The following is a 15,502-nucleotide window of genomic DNA, read 5'->3' as shown; positions in this document are numbered from 1 at the left end:
TTGATGCTGTTGGTTCCTCCCCCTTTTTTTCTGCGCTTTGGTAATCAACCCATTAGTTAGGACTGCAACAGTGAAACACAATGAACATAATACAGTTGTGTACACCTACCATAAATTTAGATGTTTGAGTGTATTCACTGTTGCAGTCCTGGTTTCCCTCCCTCCTTCCACCTTTTTTGGTATTTTCCTGTTCTCTTTTCCTGAGGTACAGGCTAAATATATTTGCCAAATTTGTTTTTGGTTTAAGCCTTATTTTCTGGGGGCTCCTGACTGTTATGGCAAGAAAGACTGAGAAAGTGATGTTGGTTGCCTCCTTTTGTATCGGACGCCCTGGCGTCCTTTACAACTGATGGCAACCAATTTAATTTTTACTTACCTTTGATATTCTGGCCAACTGAGGGACGGATAACCCATTAGTTAGGACTGCAACAGTGAATACACTCAAACATCTTAATTTATGGTAAGTGTACACAACTGTACTTTCCCACAAGGCAACTGAGAAATTATCTGTTAGTTATGTATGATATCCTGTAAACTGGCATCCTGCATGTTCACAGTCAGAAGGTAGCATGTCTGCACTGACAGCTTCCTGAATTTGTTGATGAATAAAGATCTAAATATGACTCCAAAGACTTTTTTCTTTTATTTTAGTTCTCTGCATCTGCAACTTGTACTGCTTGAATGTTAAGCAGAGTTTGAATTGTGATAAAGATAATCCATCCATTCTTAAACAGTAGATCTAGAAATGATGATGCCTGGAAGAGAGTTGTCACAAAACTCTGTGAAATAACCCTCTGTTATGCACTAGCCTGTTAGTCTGACATCAATCTTCTTCTTCTTTCGGCTTTTCCCGGTTAGGGGTCACCACAGCGGATCACCTTGTCCGCACATTGATTGGCAGTGGAGTTTTACAGTGTCGAGTTGCCAGCCCGGCGCCCAACCTTCCACAGAAGGCACACTCACACACACACCTAGGGCCAATTTAGAGTGTCCAATCCACCTACAGCATGTCTTTGGGATGTGGGAGGAAACCGGAGCACCCGGAGGAAACCCACGCGACCACAGGGAGGACATGCAGACTCCGCACAGAAGGCACCCCAGCCGAGGAACAAACCGGAGAACCTCTTGCTGTGAGGCGGCAATGCTAACCACTGCACCACCGTGGCCGCCTCGATTTCTAATAAAGATGACCTTTCCTCCCAGTGGATGGGGAAGGGACAGACTAAGTACTGTTGGTTTTGATTAACAATGGCTGTCAAGGAAAAACCTGCCTTTCCTCCCAAGCTGTTTATTTTTTTATTTCATATAGAATGTCAATTCCTGGAAGAGTAGCTACTTGCAGATTTAGGAAGAAAGTAATAGAACATTAGCTTGCTATTTTACCCATTCTCCCTCTTTCTCTAGCTGTTGCAAGATTTTTCTGAGACAAGGCACCAAGCATACTTTTCTAAAGGAGCATGCAGCAATTTACATTTGACATCTTTGAGAAGGATTTGTCTAAAGCATCATTTGGTAATCTACCCTTGACACCATCAGGAAAAAAATGGGCCCATGGCTACTTATAATATCTAATGACTGAACCTGAAACTGCTGCTGCTGCTGCTGCTCTAAAGCAGATATTTACATTATCCTACCCATACTTGACTCTATATGAGCTCACCTTATCCACAATCTGGGCTAATTTACATGTGTTGTTACACAATGAATTCAAAGTTAAATCAATTGTTTAAGAATATAAAAGTGATACTATCCTGTATAGGTTATCTTCATAGGCTTTGTTAGGCTGTTGATGGGACAGATCAATTATAGCCTAGGTAGTGCTATTCCCACTGCTTGCTACCCTTTTCCATAACTATTTTGTTGTGTCAGATTAGGGATAGTTTTCCAGTTACCCATCCACATATCAATACTTTATTTGAGGAGTATTAATGAGTAACATTTGTTTGCTGTTTAGGCACAGTCTGTTCTAGAGAAGAGGTATTCTTTGTGATAGGTATGTATCATGCCAGCAAGTTCTACTCAAATTACAGTAAAACTTCAGGTGTCTTGTGCAGGAGACTTTGCACACTTGTAGGGGATCTTAGGAGGTTACTAGGCTACTGACCCCAGGGCCCTTATAAGCCTAGTCAAGTTTTACCCTTATTTCCACAATATGCAACTATCATCCCTGTTCAAGAGGGGACATAGGTGGGACCCCTGCAGTGAATTTATGGTTACCCATCCAATTGTCCAGATTGTGTTTGAAGAGGATCAGTGAGGTGCTCTGCTTGACATGAAGCAGGAGTCTATTCCAAAGGTGTGGCAACCTCTGGAAGGCAAATCTGTCCCTCCAGCAGGTTCTACTAATGTCACATACCAGGTTAAGGGCATTGGAGTGAGTAACCTATGTACCATTTGACTTATGGATATGGAGCATTTCCAGTAAAGCAGAGTCATAGATTGCCTTATATGCAAGGCAAATATTGCCTCTGAGTAGTCTGTATGAAACAGAATAAAGCTGCAGTGATTTCAGATGATCCTCATAGGAAGGATGCTGAAGACCTTGAATTTTCCCTCTGAGGAACCTTTCTGATCTCTCCAATTGCTGCAGGTGCTTGGAAAGGTACATACCAAAATGGGCATTGTACTCAATTACTGGCCCGATGACAGAAGAGTACAGGGAGTTATAACTTCTTTTTTTCTGGAGGCAATGCCCTTGCTTATGAGATGAGCAATACAGAATGCCCTTCTTACCGCTATGGAGACATGGTGATCAAAGGAAATGTTGCTGTTAACTTGTGTGTCCAGGTCTCTCACCACTGAGGGTGCTATTGATGTGGTAGTTAGCAGGAGCAACATTCTCACCAAAAGGGATAATACACTTTTTTGCTTTGAGTTTAAGGCCATGACTTTGGCACCAGTCATTTGCTTGTGTAAGACCCTCTTGTAGGATGTTGACATCATTTGGAGATTTTATGACTGTTTCCAGTTTGTAGTCATCAGAAAACTTTGTCAGCCACAGACCTTTAGTTTTAGTTTGCACTTCGGAGAAATAGATTCTGAACGGCAGAGGTCCCAGGACTGATCCCTGTGGAACACCAGTGGTTACAGGTCTGCTGTTGGAGGTGGATTCCCCTATTTTGACTATATGGGTTATATCAGCGAGCCAGTTAATGACCCATCTAATGATATATGGGTTGATACCTAGCTGAGTTAGTTTGTCAATTATGCCTGAGTGGGGGGTAGTGTCAAAAGCCTTGGGTAATCTAGGTAGGCTGTATGCACAGATTTCTCCTCATCAAGGGCCTTGGTGACTGTCTCAAAGAAGTCCACCAGGTTTAACTGGCAAGATTTCCCTCTGACAAATCCAAATTGAGTAGGGTAAAGTGTTTGGAGGTTACCAATGTCTTTGTTGATAACATCCATGATGATTCTCTCCATGGCCTTGCAGATAAGGATAGTCAGGCTAATAAGTCTATAGTTCTCAGGGTCATTGGACCCTGTACAAGGGGTAATGGTGGCCTTTTTCCATTCAGCTGGGGTGAAGGCAGTGCTTAAACTATGACTGAAAAGAGTATCCCCAATGGCATTGCTAATTCTTGTTTGAGCCCATGAAGGACACAGGCTGGAATGTTATCAGGTCCCATGGATGCTGTGTGTTTGACCTTAGAGAGGGCATTCATGACCTGCTCTTTAGAGATATGGGGTAGAGGACAGGTATTGGGGATGTTTTGGGGTAAGTGTGGCAGGGAAATGGGAGTGAAGTTTTCACAGAACCTGTCAGCTAACAGGTTAGCAATGTCCACGGGCTTGGTATATGTGGTATCATTAACTACCAGTTTGGCACAAATCTGAGGCTTTCCTTTTAGGTTAAGGATGTAACTAAAGAACACCTTATGGTTGTCTTTAGTTGAGGAAGCTAATTTGGATTCATAGTTAGCTTTGGAGGACTTCACAAGGAGTCTTATTTGCTTGTTTAAGATGAGCCAGAGAGTGTTACCAGTTTGAGGCTTGCTCCCTCTTACTCTTAGACAGCAATTTTTTCCTCTTATTGTAAAGCCTGTTAATGGCAGTTGTCCACCAGACAAGTTTGCTCTTCCTTGAGGAGCTTGTTTTGGTTCTATCAAGTACGGCAAAGTCAATGCAGTTGTTCAGGTGTTTGTATAAAGTATTTGTGTGAACTCGGCATAGCTGCCAGTTCCATCTGAGGGAGGAGGTACAGTGAAGTTCTTAATACCATCCCATAAGAGGTTATAATCTGCTTTGGAGAAGTTTTTTAGTTTAGTTTATGCTATGGGGGTGGGGTCAGGTATGGTAGTAACTTTGAATGAGACTGATTTATGGTTATGCTGTATAGGATCCTTTCAGACACCACAAAGGAGTGTCAGTATGACACAGAAAAGACAGACATTTAAAACATTCTGCATACCTTATGGAACTGGGTTTTCTTGCTAAGGAAATTTAGGGTGTTTTCCAGTCACATCATATGTTTAATCAGGTACATATTGAAGGGGACACTGTATTCTATTATGGAACAAATAAGGGAGAAGCACAGAGGGACAATACCATTCACTGTCCTAAAAGATAAACCTTTGGTAATTAACTGAGCTAGGTAGAAAGATTTTCTAATGCCTATCAATACTTGGTGGTTAAAGGAGAGCTCATTGTCCATGAAAATGCCCACGTTCCTAATGAATGTATTGATTTTTAGAGGTGTCATTTATGTGATAGATGCAGGTATTCATTTTTACCAAATGACATAATACTGCACTTTTTATCATTTAGTTTTACAACATAGCTCTGACACCATTTGTTTGAAAGTGCTAATCCTTTGAGTAGGAATTGGGAGTCTTCTGAAAAGTTGATAATGGCTCCAACTTTTCAATCATCAGTAAACTTCATCACCTATAGACCTCTGACAGCAACTCTGATTTCAGAGAAGTAAATACCAAACAGCAGCAGTCCTAGTACTAAGCATTAGTGAGCCTCCTTTGTAATATGCCTTTTTCAGGAGAGTATGGCATAAATCCTAATATGCTGAGTTCTGTCCATAAGCCAGTTTGCTATCCACTGGGTTACTCATGGTTTATATTTGGTTTGATTTAGTTTGTCTATAATGCCCAAATGTGGATTTGTGCTGAAGGCCTTGGTCATATCAAGGTGTGCGGTGTTTCCAATTTACCTTCAAGCACTGCCTCTGAGACTTTTTCAAAGAAGTCTACTAGATTTAGCAGGCAGAATCTGTTGCTAGAATAAGGAATGGGACAACCCTTGTGGAGAGGGATGACCACTGCTTTTCTCCATGCCTCTGGTACAAAACCAATTGAAAGGTTGAGTATGAACAGTTCTAGGAGAAGATCAGTGAAGCAGTGCTTCGTACTGACAAGGAAGACCCCGGCACATTGTCAGGGTTTTTATGACTTGCTCAAAGGTCATCATGGAGGAGGCAGATCTAATAGCATGTTGGAAGACTCACGAAGAGGACAGGAAAAGAGTTTTTTTTTCAGAAATTCTCATTTATTTGAAAGTTTTCAACTCAGTGTAAGCCTGTGCAATCTCCATGCATGGTACACATTTCTTCCTTTTTCTATTAGTGATCACACACATATATATTTCCTCTTTACACTCCTCACTTCATTCTCCATATCTTCTCCATCTTTTTTTTTTTTTACAGTCCACAATGGTCTACATCTGATGGTTATAATCTGTAATTTTTACATTAATATTCTTTAAACAATGTACATACATTTCCCTCTTTACACTCAAAAGTTTTTTTTTCTTTCACTCATTGCATTAAGCCATCTTTATTTTGTCTTTCCCCCATCCCAGTTGTTCATCCTCTGTTACTATTACTGTTACTATAATATCAATGCTTTTTATAAACTATTTACACTGTGATCAATTTATGTGACCCTTTATCTTCTCCCTATTTGGCCCTTACATTCTTTCAGCCTGTCTCATTTTCTGTTATTTTCCTTCCCTTGCTGTATAGTGACCACTTGGTAAATTTATTTATCAAGTGCTTATTTTTATTCTTGATATAACCTACTGTCTGATGCTCACTCATTTACTCCAGAATACCTTTCAGTACGTACATTTTCAGTTTCTCTTTTGTTTTCCATTTTCTAGTGATTACTTTCCTTGCCACTATCATTGCTAATGAGATTAAGGTCTTAATGTGTTTGATTTTCCATTTTCCAATCAACTCAAGAACATACTCTCTTAGGTTAATGTTAACTACTCCCCATAATATCTCCAACTATTTTCTGTAGATCCTCTGTTAATAATTTAGTCTTTTATATTCCCAAAATATCTGCTCCTATGTCAATCTCTTTTTCTTCTCATATCCCCCAAATGCCCCATCCACTTGTAGAAATGCCCTTTGGAGCTTAGTTGGAGTACAGAAATACTTTTGTAGACATGTTCACAGGATGGGGAGATAATTTTGAACTAAAATTGTTTGCTAGTATATTGGTTATGCCCTCTGGAACAGAGTAAGCATTATTATGCATCAGTTCTGTGCAATACTGGGTATTGTTGCCAAGGTTCCAGACATAGTAGGAAACAAATTTATGGTTGTGCTTGATATAAGTGGTGATCTTCAGCTCATATATAGCCTTGGTAGCTTTGATTTTTATCCCAAATTGTTTAATATCTTGATTGCAGTTATGGAGTGAGACATTTTCAGTGTTTTTTTAAAAGACATGATTTTTTTTTTTTTTGCTGAGTAACTTTATATTAGGTTTCCACCACAGGGACTTGTTCCTAAACTTGGCACTTTGTGTGGGACTGGGACAGGTGTCTCAGTGCAAATATCACAATAAAAATAGAAACCATTAGCAAATGCAGCAGTTCTGGCTACAGTATCCATGACTGGAGGGTGTCTCTTAAACTGCTTCAGGTCATTAGGTAGTTGCAATAAATTTGCTTTATGTCCCTAAAAATAATTGGGTTTGAATGCGAAGTGACATGGGGCCTAATGGTGAATATCACTGACAAGCAAGTGTGCTGCTATAGACATACAACATAATGGTGTATCAATGACAATGAATAGTTACAGTACTTTTGGGGCCCCGGTGGGGAGGGGGGTGCACTATCTGGTCAAATGAGTTACCACTGATGAAATCTAAAATCGCTGAGCATATTTATTCACTGTGGTGTAACTTTTCCAATTTATAGATTGTTGAAATCCACAAGAAGATTAGTATTGAGTTCAGTGGTGAGGAACACAAGCTTTTTAATGTATGGTGACTGAGCTATAGGTGACATAGAGGGAGTTCTTTAGTTGGCTAAGAGATGTATTTTATTTATGGTTAAAAGATTGTGCAGGAGTTTGAGGTTGCTGTTCAGCCACTTCTAGCTGTGAAGCTATTTCTTACAAAAATGGATACACCATGACTAGAGATATACTCAGCAGAGAGTCTGAAGAATGAGTAAGCACTGGAATCATGTTTGTATGATGATGCAAATGTCACTATAGTTTAGAATCAGAGGGGCTTTAGGAAGAGTAATTTCTTGTTGAGACTTGTAACAGTGAGTAGCATCACTTTGCCCTGATTTAGTTTGGCTAGGCTGGGAAGTACAGTAGACTGGCAGTGCCTAAAAAGGTCCTATGTAAGTGGATAAAATTTTAGACAACATCTGAAAATCCTGGTTAGGGAGAAGTAGGTAAGATGCCCAGCCATCTCCCTCCAGGCTTATACTTATTGGACTCCCTTGGAATGACAGCAGTAACTAAGGCAGTTGTTGAAGTCAATTAGTTTTTGCTTACGTAGTGCCATAATTTTCAGCAAGATAAGACGATGCTCAAGACTAGTTTCAAATCAGTCTCTGATACATATTCAGAAAGGTACATTATGTCTTTTCATATATTCCAAGGATATGTTTTTTAAATCATTTATATTCAAGTAAACAATGGCCAAGCCATATGTATACCTGACATGCTGGGTCTCTACTGCCCTATAACTATTAGCTGAAAAGAAGCTGACCGTCTCCTTTTCCTTGCTCATTCTGATGAGTGTTGCATCTGTGTGTCTCAGTATGAAATCACTTATGAATAGGACATTTCTACTTGCACTGACTGGACTGAGTAGCCATAAGGACACAGATCTACTAGCTTGGTGACTTATTTGCATTGAGTGCACTGGATTGTGTTAGTTGTGCAGCTGGTTCAGTGTCTTTTCACTTCTGCATATTTTCTGTGTCTGGTTTATGCCTTGGAGACAGAGCCGGATCCAGCACTAGGTCACCTGGGCAGTCACCTAATGCCTGCTGGCCAGGGGACTAACATTTACTTTTTAATAAAAAAAAAGTTACTTTAAATTAAAACTACAAGTCTTCTTTAAGAACACCTTCTACCGTTGGTTTTTCAAGATGTTCCTGCATGGATCGACGCACACTGCTGCTTGCTTTTTCAAGACATTTGCTTCATTTTCACATACATAATATGAGATAGACAAATGTTCTGTTGGCAAGGTGTGCGTGCAATACCCAAGGTAGGGATAGCAGGTCAAATAATTTACTCATGCTCAAATTTCTGTACCTGGGTTACAAGACATAACAGCCTGAATCCTGTACCAGACAACCAGACTACCAGACAATTAAGTTTAAGTGCATTTTCAAGGAATTGTGAGCTTCAAAGGAAGAGAAATTTACTGCTGTTCATGCTAAATCTGTTGTCAATGTGCAACTGTTTTTTTTAACAAATGGTCATCACTGTTTATACTAAAAGTTTGAAAGCAGTATTAGTAGCATAATTGCTTTTGAATAAGAGGGCTTTGGGCTCTACTCCCCCACCATGTAGATAGATTGCTGCTACAGTGTTGTACTTTAAGGAGGAGGGGGGTGCTACTGCAGTCCTGAGTGTGCAGAATCTGTTGTCGGTTTGCCATCCATTCCCTATTGTAATATTACCAGCTTATCATTTTTTTTAATATAACACAGGCAATTCATTCTCCAAGGGCAGCCGGTACTGAATTTGTAGATGAAAGAATGAAATAAAGCCACTTGCCAGCAGCAATCTCTTTGTTAGTTACAGATCTCTGCAATGTGGAATTATTCAGGTGACTTTTACTTCTGTAGAGGTTGTGCATATTGATGGATTGTAATGACAGAATTTTGAGTGGTCTTTTATGTTTGAAATGTTCTAAAATAGGCAGTTTTGTCATTATTGGGTCATACATTTTATTTCATTGCTTACTGCAAAAATGTTCAAAGCTACAAATATAAAACACTCTCTAACAAGTGGTGCTGTATTATACAGGGAATATAATTTAATGCAATTGGGAAGGTGAATCAAAGAATACATTCATGTATGTATGGTCCTAAAACTGTGTGCATGGGGCTATGGTTTGAAAACAGCTCTAAGGTAAACTTAATCCACCACTGACCTAGATGCATTTTCTTTGAATGTGGGTTTCAATTCAATTTCAGTAAATGTAGGTTTCAGGGGCAGAGAAGTTGAAGTTTACTGTCCATGTTAAGTCTGTTTTCAGGTCTACTTCACATGGCCGAAAGACCACAAAACCGAAACTGATTTAGTTGAGATGACAATAACGAAACCAAAAATGTGAAACCCCATACTGTTTCCTAGTGCCAAGTAAACACTTGCCCAGTGTGGGGAAATATGCCCTTTTCCCCACTTACTGTGATCCTGGAGTTGGTATATATAGTTGTGGGGGGTGCAGCCCCCCCCACATGAGGGGGTGGGGTGTGTGGAGGGCATAGCCCCCCCACCTAGGTGGGTTTCAAATAGTTTGGTTTGTTGTAATATACTTTTGGGCAAATGTTTACTTACCCTGGGAAATGTATGGTGTTTGGCATTTTTAGTTTCGGTATTGTCTTCTTGGCTAAATCAGTTTCAGTTTTATGGTCTTTCGGCCATGTGAAGTAGATCCCTGTTTTCATTGTGAGACTGTATTGTTTTGATTAACAAATGGCTATCAGTGTCTGTTCTGTAAAATTTGAAATTAAAGTTTTAAATTAAATCAAAATATCTGTAATCACTTTAGAAGTAAAGAAGAAAATAATATGCACACTCACAGGTTTGTACAGTGTTTATGGTACCTGGGGAGAAACAGCCAAGTGATGGGACACTGGAATGGCTGTGGGGGAGGGGGCCGGGAGGCTGCTGCATGTGGGGGGGGCTGCTACTGGGGGTGCTGTATGTGTGTGGAGCCCCAATCCATTACCCTGCCTAGGACCCCATTTGACCATGATCTGGCTCTACTTGGAGGCCTTATTTGTTTGTTTACACATTAGGAACGGATTTCTTAAGTATCTCAGCGTAAGATAGCTCATCGTTTAGTTTGCGGCATGATGCTGACGGGTGTGTAGATACTAACGACTTGGCAGGGGTAGTGGACATATTTTGAGAGGAGGTTTGGCTCCAATTTTACACTTTTCACATGTAAGGTCAGTTTAAGGTAAAAGTAGGTGGTTGTCACTAAGCAAGAGGCAGTTTTGTGCACTGTTTCAGGATACCTAGTGCAAATAAGCTGGCCACAGATGGCATAAGGACAGACAGCATTTTTAGGCTCAGTCCAGTTAACAGTAGATAAGCAGGTGTAAATTAAGCTACTTAGTGAGTGTATTTTGTTCTAGATCTTTATAGCTCATCTAATAGGGACTAATATATTAGTGTGATAGATTCCATAGAAACTAATTATGTACCAAACACAGAGGCTTGGCAATAAAATTTAGGTGTTTAGTTGAAGGATTGTTAATTCATTGCCTAATGGGCCTTTGCAAGATGGTAGGATTTAACACTGTGCCTCCTAAAAGGACTTTGCAAGATGCTAGGGGTTATGATCTACAGTATGCCTCCTAGCAGGACATTCTAAACTGACAGGACTGATAATATAAAAGTGTGCCCAGTGGAGGATTAGTCCTAACTTGGGGGTTTAACCAGATCAAGTCATTGTAACTCTGGTCTCTGTTTTACGCAGGAATGTAGCCTAGAGAGAATAAGGGTGTTATATGCTGAAAGTGGGATAGGGTGCAGTGTGATGCAGTAGAACTTTTCTCCTTACAATAGGAGGTGAAGGGTGCAACTTACTTCACCAAGATGCTTCTGGGCTAAGGTAAGGTAAGGAATGAGCAATGATGTAGCTACAGAAGGAGATCACAGATTAATATATTGGGGATAGCACAGTGAATGCAGGCAAAAAAAATCAAATGTTACAATTAAAAAAAAAAAAAGTAAGTGCTGCTCCCCTATTGTAGAAGGGATTGGCAGGAGGTCATATCTGGTGATAGACAGAGCATCAGCAGGTGTGCTGCTTGCACAGCTCTGTGTAGCCCAGACAAATGGAATACAATGGCATGCAAAGAAAAATAACTTAAACACTGAACATTAAACCACCTGGGGTTTGTCAACACCTAGAACATCAACAAAATGCCCTCTCTCACAAAATATGTTTTAGTGCCCAAGTCAAAAACCTTCTCAAAACCAGTACAGTAAATGTAGGCAAATAATCAAGTGGTACCAATGGAAAAAAATATGTCTACGTCCCAACTGTACTTGTCTAGCAGCATATTTTCCTTATCTGCTGGTGATGCAGACCTTGACGGAGTAAGACTAGACCTTTTATGAGTCTCCGTTTAAACTGAAACTACATTTGCCAAGTCTTCCTATACAAGTATCTGAAGTCCTACTGGGTGCTATAAAAAATGGTCTATCTTTATGGGAGCTGCTACTGAAAGTCTGATTCTAGGGCTGTGTAAAGATATAATCATGTGACTCAACAAAAGGGGAATGAGTAAAATTTTAGGATGTTCATTTTTTTGGGGAAGAACAGCTCTTTATTAGTTGGCCAAGGGTTTTTCTACACGACACCTCCAGAAGAAAAACTGGACGAAAGATATTCTTCCTTATCTGCACCTAGATCAGAGCCCACAGGAGAGGAACTTTAGTTTGAATAAAGCAAAAGGTCAATGTTATCCCATTCAGAACCTGATGAGGAGAAGGAAAGACATTCTATTTCTCTTTTTTGAGACAGCAGTAGCAGAATACTTAGGTTCAGCTCTGAAAACATCTGTTGCTTTCTGCTCAAATCAAAATACTCTAACTCTTTTTATATTAATACAACAGGAACTGCCTTGGTTGTCCAAGGGATTGATGTCTGACCACTGGACACCTAATTATCAGGTGACAGATGTTGGACAACTATTCCCTATAAGAAATAGTTCAAACAGTAACAGGCATTTGTCCAAGGATATCTGGTCCACAGACTTCTTTTTCTTATCCCTCCCTGTATCTGACCATAGGTGCCATTAGCTCCACTTCTAATTCTCCGGATCTACAGGACCCACCTCAGTCTCCCTCGGGCTCAACCCAATCCGTGCCAGAGATCAATGAGGAGACTGAAAATGCTTGTGCAGTATCACACTGCTGCTGGGGATATTGCCCTGTCCCCCCCATTAACCTGCTGCAGACTGGCGAGCTCCACAGTTGTTGTCCCCGTGTGTTGCATTTGCACTTCCGAGTATAAGCAATCTTTCAACCAAGTGGTATACAGCTTGGATTGCTGAGCTCACTAGGCTGCTAATGCTGCCTAGTGAGCTCAGCAGGCTGCTAATGCTGCTATGCAGTGAACTTAAGCATCTATCCTTCCCCCAGGATGGACAAGCTTGCATCTGCGATTCACTTCCATCCTCCCTCGTCTGCTTCTCCAGTGCCCATGTCATTATTAAAACACTGGTCATCTGGGGTGGAGTAAGGGCTTTATTTCTCTACACCTCAAGTCCAGATTGGTCCACAGACATCTTACCTATAATAGCTGGACAATCATATGTGGAAGAAGCAACAAAACAGTCTCTGCAGCAACATATGGTCCAGACTGAGAATTAAGGCCCACTCTAGGCACCTGGGGCTGACAGAGTCAGGAATTTCTTTCATGAAGTTGGAAGCTTCCAGTTTTAGAAGCCATCGTAATATTTACCACAGCTACTGAATTAGTTTTCCTCAAGAATGTTCCTGCCCTACAGACTCTGTTTGAGAATATTAAGTAGAAAGGACAACAGGGAGAATACAAAAAGCTTAAACTTTTGATATTAGTAGGTAAACATGAATATTTTATTGCTTGCATCAAGTCTTTGTTTTTTTTAATTTTTCTCTACTTTGTTTCACTGAATGATCAGTTGACTCATATTATTTTGCTAATTTATGCATCTAATGTTCAAAAGAGCACTTCTTAGTGAATTTCCCTTGGGGCAGTATTAGAAAAATCCAGATAGGTGATAAAAATGCTTACTATGACAACGATACTCTCAAAAAACTATATTTAACACAACTGAGAAAGAAATAAGGCTGGAGAGGACTGCTGAACATTCAAAGTACCGCAGAGCAACCGATTATTGCAGGTGGCAGAAAAGAAATGAGATAGATTATCTGTGTACTCCCTCTTATAGTTGACTTGCTCTCTAGTAGTCAAGGTGCAAGAATGTAAGGTATGTAAACCTTGTGATTTTGCGCTTACCAAATACTCTCCCTCCTGTACCACCACAAATGTCACCACCTTCATGATTAAATCATATCTTCTAGCTCTGACTTTCACCCTTAATACAAGCCTCTCCAGCCATAAAAACTCATTCACATTTTTAGATTTTTGTAAAGCCGACTTTTTTTTACTTACCCATCCACAGCTGGAGCATCCCACCCGACAAAACTATTCACGATGCCAACCTTGCTTCTGCAAAATCCTATGAGTTTTATTCCATTGTAAATAAATTACTGAAGGTGCTATTCTCGTCTGCTGTGATTACTGTGATAAATTCAAAAGTACGTTTATATGGTGGCATGTCCATATAAGTCAACTCAAAAGAAAAAATAAAAAGCTCATGACTAGTTGTGAAAAATCCCCTCTTCCTGTCTACAGAAATCATCTGACTGCATTAAACAAGACATTTAAATGTACTGTCAGGGACTGCAAAACTGGTTATGTACTTACAGTAATCACTAATCACCAATACCAAAGGATAACTACATGGTCTTCTTCAGCTATCTAATACCTACTCTAAACTTTACTCTGGCAATATATATCCCACTCCTATCCAAACCACAGCTAGTATCCTGGCTGACAAATTTAGTCCTAGCTTCATGCGATCAACACATCACATTGCCCCCTCTGATTTCTCACCTTAGCTAGCTTTCTTGGAATCAATGTAGTTCAAGTCAAATCGGTACTATTCAAAACGAAAACACCAGTTCCATGGACCCCAACAATATTCCAGAATGTCTGCTTGCAAGTAATACACCCTGTAATCTAACCCCTTATATCTCTTTTTAACCTTAGTATTTCCACAGGTTATGCACTTGGTGCTTAAAGAACTGCCAATGTTGCACCTCAGGGGTGGCCTTATAACTATCCTCAGTAACTATAAGCCTATTAATCTTTCTAGCTATGGAATGTATTATTGCTAAATTAATTAATCCATAATGACATAAGTGCCCTCCAAACCCATGTTAATAATCAATTTGGATTTGTTAAAGGCAGATCATAGCTACTCAGGTTTAGTCAATTTCTTTCACACAGTTATGGAAGCTTTAGAAAGGGGGCGGACTGTTCTCACTGCCTACCCTGCCCCTGAGAAGGCCACTGACACCATTTCTCATGTGGGTATCACAGAAAAACTCTCCAATTTGAATGTTAACCTTTATGTCATCCCCTGGATAGCAAAATGAATTACTTATAGAACTCACATTGTTAAGATGGAGGGTATCTCCTCTAATCACAGGGATGTCATTAGCAGTGTTCCACAGGGCTCAGTTTTGGGCAATCTTTTATTTAGCATTTACTTCACAGATGTGAAACAAGACATCCACTGTCTCTGGCTATTTTGACTGCAAATGGGGCAGCTTTCAATTCACTTCATGATATCCATATTCTTTGACAGGGCCTGGATCAGACCAGTGCTTGCCGTGTTAGCTATGGGCCATGAACACACCCACAATGCCAACTCATTCAGCATACTTACTTTTGGTAAAGCCCCTGCCCCTCTTTTTTTTTCACATTACTGGTGCACCCAGCTGGATTCCTACACAATAAACTCTTTTTGACCAGGATGTCTCAGAAGATTTTAGGAAGTCCTTCTGCCTTGCACTGTTTATTAAGGTTGATTGAGCTTCTTGATGTCTCCCCACCTGTAACCTTGTCATTATAGGTTCATAGGTAAGTACTAGGCTAGTTGCCCTTGTGGGCCAATTAAGTTTAACCAGTTTCCTTTCCTTTTTGTGATCAAAATAACCTATCCCATTTGGTTATAGATTGGCTTTACCCATCTCATGGTTGATAATTATATACATTACTCCTAATGAGAATAACTGGGGTCACACCATAGATATTTTGAGGGGAACCATGTACGGGATAAACGATTTTGGAACTGCCTCTGCCCATTGGTAGTACAGGGACAGTCCTCTGGTAAATTTTCTGTTCGCCATCCATAGATTTATGTTGTTACGCGCTGTTTGTTTCAATAGATTTATGTTGTGCTTGAATATGGACAGGGATGAACTTTGTTGTAT

The sequence above is a fragment of the Protopterus annectens genome, chromosome 11.part0 (genome assembly GCF_019279795.1).
Source record: "Protopterus annectens isolate FY-2018-M chromosome 11.part0, PAN1.0, whole genome shotgun sequence".
In the NCBI taxonomy this organism is placed as follows: Eukaryota; Metazoa; Chordata; order Ceratodontiformes; family Protopteridae; genus Protopterus; species Protopterus annectens.
This window is presented reverse-complemented; position numbering follows the sequence as displayed.